The sequence below is a fragment of the Acipenser ruthenus genome, unplaced genomic scaffold, assembly GCF_902713425.1.
Source record: "Acipenser ruthenus unplaced genomic scaffold, fAciRut3.2 maternal haplotype, whole genome shotgun sequence".
NCBI classification, from domain to species: Eukaryota; Metazoa; Chordata; class Actinopteri; order Acipenseriformes; family Acipenseridae; genus Acipenser; species Acipenser ruthenus.
Window position 1 is genome coordinate 37,501 of NW_026708062.1, and position 9,275 is coordinate 46,775.

The 9,275-nt window shown below is 45.3% G+C and overlaps 1 long non-coding RNA gene across 1 annotated transcript in view; it reads left to right on the forward strand.

Annotated features, from left to right (window-relative positions):
- Nucleotides 1–5,018, forward strand: part of LOC131728727 (uncharacterized) — a 6,160-nt gene extending 1,142 nt beyond the window's left edge. The window contains exons 2-3 of the long non-coding RNA XR_009322807.1: nucleotides 3,350–3,617; nucleotides 4,729–5,018. This is a non-coding gene — a long non-coding RNA (uncharacterized LOC131728727). The remainder of the gene's footprint in view (nucleotides 1–3,349; nucleotides 3,618–4,728) is intronic.
- Nucleotides 5,019–9,275: the final 4,257 nt, after the last annotated feature.

The window sequence follows — 9,275 nt, forward strand, 5'->3', positions numbered from 1 at the left end:
TTTTTTGCCAAAATTTCAAGGAATCTCCAAAAGGGTTCTTTAATTATTCAGGGGTCTAAAGGGTTAAAATATATAAAAGAAAATAAAATGTATATCCTAAAAGGTTGAAGGGCTCATAAGTGAATGGTCATGGGTCAAGAGTCAGTGGTCGGGGGGGGGGGTGGTCTATGTCCAATGGGGACGGGCGCGGAGGATGAAGAGGGGCAAAGACGAGCCACGCGCGTCAAAAAGTCCAGCGCTGGACTTTTTGACGCGCGTGGCTCGTCTTTGCCCCTCTTCATCCTCCGCGCCCGTCCCCATTGTCCCTCTCTGTTCCTCTCCATCGTTTCTCTCTCTTCTTCCCATCTCTCCACCCCCCCCCCCTTTCCTGGGGGGCTCCCATCTCTCTCCAGCCAGCCTTCTTTCTCAGCACTGTATTTACTCACACACGTTCATCTCAGCCACTTCACTCATACCAAGCACAATCACTAGCTCAAGCCACACAGCTCTTGCTATATAATATATAAAGAGTTCAATTGTTATTTATAACTCATATAATGAGTCCAGTGTCTATTTGTGGTTTGATTTTATTACAGTATATTTCTATCTTAAAATGATAAAAAAAATATTATATTGTCACCAAAGTGGTCATTGAGGATTATATGGTTAATGTTTTATACAATTTAATTCTTTGAAATTAAAAAATATATATCTATATTACACAACTTTTCATTTATTCCTCACAAATCAGTATTTTACAATTCAGGATAATTGGGATATATGCTAATTACATCATTCCAATAGCTATTTATAATTCGTATAACTAAGTAAAATTCAATTTAGGGTTACTACCTATTAATTTATATATTAAAATAAGTTCAAATATTATATTGTTATCAAAACGGCGTTTGAGGATAATATATGTTCAATGTTTTATACAATTTTAATTATTAAAAATATATATTTAATTTTAAATATATGTACCTTTCGAGTTAAGTGTCACAAATTGAATTGTGGGTAATATGAAAATATACGGGATATGGAGAAACCCATTGAATTATTCTGCCGTAAACACCGCAATTAACCACCAGGGGGAGATGTTCGGAAACTACATGCAATCTTGTATTTGACCAAATGTAAACAATTATCATTTTGTCTCCGAACATCCGATCCAGACGCATGATACGTCTTTGGAAAGCCACAAAACGGCTTTTTTAATATAAAAAAATAACCCCTGCATATTGAGCTACAGGGCACAGCACGAGCAGTGAAAGCAGGGTCCCCACAGACTTCTATCAGGCGCGTTCACGGTCATAACAAAGCCTACGTCAGCATGCGCGCTTCACAGAATGGCCGCCCCCATGCTTGCCTGGAGTTTCACAGCGCAATAGGAGGATTCTCCTCAGGTAAAACAAAACCGTATTGTTATTTATACCTGTTTAAGGGGCTGGTGTTTTGGCTGTACGGCTTCATCTCATCCTTTTTGTTTGTCATAATCGAAAGCGCGCCAGCCTCCGTTTTCTGTGTTTGTTTTAACCCTTTGCAGTCCATTTATTAAGTGCGCAACAGGCACGTCAGGTTTTCACACGCGCAGTTCATTTTAGACGCGCTGTTTAAAATATTTTTTTTTTCACAGTCAAACGGGTTTAAATGGCCCTGCATATCAACAAAGCACTCGCTAGGCATCTCCAGCCCCGCCCCAGCCTTTCGTTTGCTATAGCGTTTACCTATGTAAGAAATAATAATAATAATAATAATAATAATAATAATAATAAAAATAATAATAATTAATAATAATAATAGTCGTACATACCGATCGATCATCTCCGGATCACTCGTTTTATCACCAAACTCCTCAATAATGCGATCCAAGTCATTATTTTATTAAAATAACATCTGAAAAAAGCTCTACAAATGTCCATGATAGTCTCTGTGCGCTGACGCACTCAGCCAGCTTGTTTACTATGAACGCCCCGTTATCTGATACCTGATACCATATATGACTATTCATGAGATACGCCTTTTTTTTTTTTTTTTTTTTTTCGACTTGTCTCGGCTCCTGTCGCTACCACTCGGCAATTGAATGGTTTTCTCGGCTTTTTCCGGAGAAAAAACGACTAAACACCCGTTTATTGCGTTGCTATAATGATGTCGGACTCAGTCCGACAAAGGACCTGTGAGGAATAATTGCAATGTCGGACCCAGAACGACAATGGACCGCAAATTAATGTTGCTGTGTTGTTTTTTGCTATGGATGATTTATCTGATTGCCCCCGCTAATGCTTTATTGTGCTCACACGAGGTTGTTGCCTCTTCATGGTTTTAATATCACCGGGTGTGTGTTAATTTCTTTTTATTGTTGGGAGTTCGCTGCACACGAGTTGTGAAGGAGTGACGTCGCTGTTTATTATATTGTTGTTCTTGTTCCCTGCAGCATTGATTGTTGGCCAATCTGTATCTATCATTTTGGGATCCATGGTGGTTGCATTACATTAGTCACTTAAACTGTAATTTCTGATTAGAATTCACTGTGTTGTTTATGTATTTGTTAAGTCTGCGCAGATTCTGCAGATTCCGAAAATTCATTGGCTACTTGCTCCGATTCTGCGCAGAATGACGGAAATCTGCGTGTCGTGAACGCACCCGAACTCTCTCCACACACAACACACAACACACAGCGTTCTTGCGCCTGCCGCCACTCCTGCACACGTGAGCGGAATACATGCAGGCTAGAGTGTCTCACGCGTGTAGGGCTGTGTGTTGAAATGAACCTGGAAACAAATTCATATCCATGCGTTTCCAGCAGATGTGTCCGTCCTCGCCTCTTGCTTTGCTCGACTACCTCTAAGAGAAATGTGTTGGGCTTGTATCTTCACCTCAGTGTTGCTATTGTGTTTAAATTGACATATTGTTTTCGGCCCTTGCATTAAATGTCGGTTCATCTGTGAGACTGAGAAATAATTCTCACACAATATTGTGGCTGTAGACCAAGAGCAAGTTCATAATACTGGTCTGTGACAATGTGAAGCACTTCCAGTGTATTTATTTATTTATTTATTTATTGCATTTATATAGCGATTTTTGTACAAGCGTTTCACAAAGCACTGTACAGTACAGAGCACGAAAAAAGAACAAACCACAATACATTTCTATAGCATGCCACACATACAGACCATAATAATACAAAATCAGCAGTTTTTATGAAAGTGTGTTTTTGCTCTTGACAATACTCGACCGTCCCCTCGCTAGATTGCTCTGATACTGTGTGTGTGTGTGTGTGTTCTTGTCTCTCGCCTGTACGGTGAGGATGAAGATGTGGTTTCAGTGTTTAATGCTCGTCCCCTCACTGTGTGTTCTTGCCTCTTGACAGGTCTGTGAGGATGAGAAGGTCTCCACAGTCTGGAGTCTGGTCTCTGACAGGCTCAACATACCTGTCAATCAACAGGGACTCCTCTACAAAGGCAAGGCGCTGGCAGGTAGGCTGAACAGCACAGCACAGCACAGCACAGCACAGATCACCCCTCATCTCGCCCCTCACCTCACCCCTCCTCTCACGCCTCGCCTCACCCCGGGTCAGTGTGGCACAGCCTGCCTGCTCTTCTGAACAAACACTTCAGTGTCTGGAGCAGCTACACAAGGTAACCTGAACACAATAAACACACACACTGCTATACACACAGACACACACACACACACACACACACAGTGAGAGTCTGGAGCAGCTACACAAGCTAACCTGAACACAATAAACACACACACTGCTATATACACACACACACACACAGACACACAGTGAAAGTCTGGAGCAGCTACACAAGCTAACCTTAACACAATAAACACACACACACACACACACACACAGACACAGTGAGAGTCTAGAGCAGCAACACAAGGTAACCTGAACACAGTAGACACACACACTGCTATATACACACACACACACACACACGCAGACACACAGTGAGAGACTGGAGCAGCTACACAAGGTAACCTGAACACAATAAACACACACTGCTATATACACACACACACACAGTGAGAGTCTGGAGCAGCTACACAAGGTAACCTGAACACAATAAACACACACGCACGCACACACACACACACACACAGTGAGAGTCTGCAGCAGCTACACAAGGTAACCTGAACACAATAAACACACACACACACACACAGAGTGAGAGTCTGGAGCAGCTACACAAGGTAACCTGAACACAATAAACACACACACTGCTACACACACACACACACACACACACAGTGAGAGTCTGGAGCAGCTACACAAGGTAACCTGAACACAATAAACACACACACACACACACACACACACACACACACACACACACACTGCTACAATGCACACCGGATTTAAAAGTATGTTCTGTATTACAGTGCCACATGTCTTCTCTTTTGGCAAGTGATATTTTCAAAATAATATTGAGTGGCAATAAAGAGTGCTGACTGTATTTGAACCCGGAGTAACTGTTTGTTAAGGTAGTTAGTAACACTTGTGATTGTATTTAATGATTCTTTATATAGCCGTGATTGTCTTGATTTCAATGCAGTTAATTAATGCAGAAGTTGTTCTTCCCTGCAACTATTGTAAGGATTAATGCTGCCTCTTTCAACTTCGGGTGCATGCTATGTATTTTTTGGGGGACACTTGTGGGACAGGTAAAGTTGTATATAATGTCCAACTAGGCTAAAAGCATTTATAGATTGCTTAATTTTTTTTTATTATTATTTTAGGTGATGAAGTGACACTTTTGAATATGGGGCCTGATGAGAGAAGTATCCTTTTCATGTGGTTTTGGTTTTGCCGTTGTGAGCAGGTGTGGGAGACAGCACCGTGTCTTCATGTGAAATAACAAAGTCATCGCAGTGGAGGGACTCTCTGAAGGCTGCTGTTTGTGGATTTGTCTTTTAATGTGAGTGATCTACTGTACTGTGATGCCACTGACTGTACGCACGCTGCACTGTAGGGGAGACACCGCTGGCATTCACAGTGTATGCTTGTTCGTTTAAAGCACGCTGCACTGCAGGGGAGACACCGCTGGCATTCACAGGGCATGCTTGTTCATTTAAAGCACGCTGCACTGCAGGGGAGACACCGCTGGCATTCACAGGGTATGCTTGTTCATTTAAAGCACGCTGCACTGCAGGGGAGACACCGCTGGCATTCACAGTGTATGCTTGTTCGTTTAAAGCACGCTGCACTGCAGGGGAGACACCGCTGGCATTCACAGGGCATGCTTGTTCATTTAAAGCATGCTGCACTGTAGGGGAGACACCGCTGGCATTCACAGGGCATGCTTGTTCATTTAAAGCACGCTGCACTGCAGGGGAAACACCGCTGGCATTCACAGGGCATGCTTGTTCATTTAAAGCACGCTGCACTGCAGGGGAGACACCGCTGGCATTCACAGGGCATGCTTGTTCATTTAAAGCACGCTGCACTGCAGGGGAGACACCGCTGGCATTCACAGGGTATGCTTGTTCATTTAAAGCACGCTGCACTGCAGGGGAGACACCGCTGGCATTCACAGTGTATGCTTGTTCGTTTAAAGCACGCTGCACTGCAGGGGAGACACCGCTGGCATTCACAGGGCATGCTTGTTCATTTAAAGCATGCTGCACTGTAGGGGAGACACCGCTGGCATTCACAGGGCATGCTTGTTCATTTAAAGCACGCTGCACTGCAGGGGAAACACCGCTGGCATTCACAGGGCATGCTTGTTCATTTAAAGCACGCTGCACTGCAGGGGAGACACCGCTGGCATTCACAGGGCATGCTTGTTCATTTAAAGCACGCTGGACTGCAGGGGAGACACCGCTGGCATTCACAGGGCATGCTTGTTCATTTAAAGCACGCTGCACTGCAGGGGAGACACCGCTGGCATTCACAGGGCATGCTTGTTCATTTAAAGCACGCTGCACTGCAGGGGAGACACCGCTGGCATTCACAGGGCATGCTTGTTCATTTAAAGCACGCTGCACTGTAGGGGAGACACCGCTGGCATTCACAGGGCATGCTTGTTCATTTAAAGCACGCTGCACTGCAGGGGAGACACCGCTGGCATTCACAGGGCATGCTTGTTCATTTAAAGCACGCTGCACTGCAGGGGAGACACCGCTGGCATTCACAGGGCATGCTTGTTCATTTAAAGCATGCTGCACTGTAGGGGAGACACCGCTGGCATTCACAGGGCATGCTTGTTCATTTAAAGCACGCTGCACTGTAGGGGAGACACCGCTGGCATTCACAGGGCATGCTTGTTCATTTAAAGCACGCTGCACTGTAGGGGAGACACCGCTGGCATTCACAGGGCATGCTTGTTCATTTAAAGCACGCTGCACTGCAGGGGAGACACCGCTGGCATTCACAGGGCATGCTTGTTCATTTAAAACACGCTGCACTGTAGGGGAGACACCGCTGGCATTCACAGGGCATGCTTGTTCATTTAAAGCACGCTGCACTGCAGGGGAGACACCGCTGGCATTCACAGGGCATGCTTGTTCATTTAAAGCACGCTGCTATGGGATGTTTGCACAGTGATCTTGTATCTTATTTTCAGGTGAAGTTTTGAATGCATCAAGTTGGAAGACTTGGCTTAAGATAATGAACTCCACTTTTCATAATGTAAATTGTTTAGTTTGCATGATTTGACAATACAGGTGGATTTAATTAGACAACAAAACCACCCATTACTCCATAAACAATGACTTGAACATTCATTATCCTGTCTGACCATGTTTCAGGAGACCTCTAGTGGTCAAGTGCGCCATGTGAGGGAATGATGCTATTTTTATTCTCAAACCTCCCTTGAATTACTTTACCACAACATCTGCACACACACACACACACACATATATATATATATATATATATATATATATATATATATATATATATATATATAATGTATGTATAATGTATGTATATATCAATACATGTCTATATGTGTTCTTATCTAGTGTCGTGGTGCTAGTAATTGGAAATGCTGAGTAATTGAAAGTATTTTATGTGTTTCACTGATCTGTCATGAGGGGTGTTTGTGCTGCATTGTGGGTCACTGATCTGTCATGAGGGGTGTTTGTGCTGCACTGTGGGTCACTGATCTCTCATTTGGGGTGTTTGTGCTGCACTGTGGGTCACTGATCTCTCATGTGGGGTGTTTGTGCTGCACTGTGGGTCACTGATCTCTCATGTGGGGTGTTTGTGCTGCACTGTGGGTCACTGATCTGTCATGTGGGGTGTTTGTGCTGCACTGTGGGTCACTGATCTGTCATGAGGGGTGTGTTTGTGCTGCACTGTGTTTCACTGATCTGTCATGTGGGGTGTTTGTGCTGCACTGTGGGTCACTGATCTGTCATGTGGGGTGTTTGTGCTGCACTGTGGGTCACTGATCTGTCATGAGGGGTGTTTGTGTTTCACTGATCTGTCATGTGGGGTGTTTGTGCTGCACTGTGGGTCACTGATCTGTCATGTGGGGTGTTTGTGCTGCACTGTGGGTCACTGATCTGTCATGTGGGGTGTTTGTGCTGCACTGTGTTTCACTGATCTGTCATGTGGGGTGTTTGTGCTGCACTGTGGGTCACTGATCTGTCATGTGGGGTGTTTGTGCTGCACTGTGGGTCACTGATCTGTCATGAGGGGTGTTTGTGTTTCACTGATCTGTCATGTGGGGTGTTTCTGCTGCACTGTGGGTCACTGATCTGTCATGTGGGGTGTTTGTGTTTCACTGATCTGTCATGTGGGGTGTTTGTGCTGCACTGTGGGTCACTGATCTGTCATGAGGAGTGTTTGTGTTTCACTGATCTGTCATGTGGGGTGTTTGTGCTGCACTGTGGGTCACTGATCTGTCATGTGGGGTGTTTGTGTTTCGCTGCTGTCATGTGGGGTGTTTGTGCTGCACTGTGGGTCACTGATCTGTCATGTGGGGTGTTTGTGCTGCACTGTGGGTCACTGATCTGTCATGAGGAGTGTTTGTGTTTCGCTGATCTGTCATGTGGGGTGTTTGTGCTGCACTGTGTTTCACTGATCTGTCATGAGGAGTGTTTGTGCTGCACTGTGTTTCACTGATCTGTCATGTGGGGTGTTTGTGCTGCACTGTGGGTCACTGATCTGTCATGTGGGGTGTTTGTGCTGCACTGTGGGTCACTGATCTGTCATGTGGGGTGTTTGTGCTGCACTGTGGGTCACTGATCTGTCATGTGGGATGTTTGTGCTGCACTGTGGGTCACTGATCTGTCATGTGGGGTGTTTGTGCTGCACTGTGGGTCACTGATCTGTCATGAGGGGTGTTTGTGTTTCACTGATCTGTCATGTGGGGTGTTTGTGCTGCACTGTGGGTCACTGATCTGTCATGAGGAGTGTTTGTGTTTCACTGATCTGTCATGTGGGGTGTTTGTGCTGCACTGTGGGTCACTGATCTGTCATGTGGGGTGTTTGTGCTGCACTGTGGGTCACTGATCTGTCATGAGGGGTGTTTGTGTTTCACTGATCTGTCATGTGGGGTGTTTGTGCTGCACTGTGGGCCACTGATCTGTCATGAGGGGTGTTTGTGTTTCACTGATCTGTCATGTGGGGTGGTTGTGCTGCACTGTGGGTCACTGATCTGTCATGAGGAGTGTTTGTGTTTCGCTGATCTGTCATGTGGGGTGTTTGTGCTGCACTGTGTTTCACTGATCTTTCATGAGGAGTGTTTGTGTTTCACTGATCTGTCATGTGGGGTGTTTGTGCTGCACTGTGGGTCACTGATCTGTCATGTGGGGTGTTTGTGCTGCACTGTGTTTCACTGATCTGTCATGTGGGGTGTTTGTGTTTCGCTGATCTGTCATGTGGGGTGTTTGTGCTGCACTGTGGGTCACTGATCTGTCATGAGGGGTGTTTGTGCTGCACTGTGGATCACTGATCTGTCATGTGGGGTGTTTGTGCTGCACTGTGGGTCACTGATCTGTCATGTGGGGTGTTTGTGCTGCACTGTGGGTCACTGATCTGTCATGTGGGATGTTTGTGCTGCACTGTGGGTCACTGATCTGTCATGTGGGGTGTTTGTGCTGCACTGTGGGTCACTGATCTGTCATGAGGGGTGTTTGTGTTTCACTGATCTGTCATGTGGGGTGTTTGTGCTGCACTGTGGGTCACTGATCTGTCATGTGGGGTGTTTGTGCTGCACTGTGGGTCACTGATCTGTCATGAGAGGTGTTTGTGTTTCACTGATCTGTCATGTGGGGTGTTTGTGCTGCACTGTGGGTCACTGATCTGTCATGAGGGGTGTTTGTGTTTCACTGAT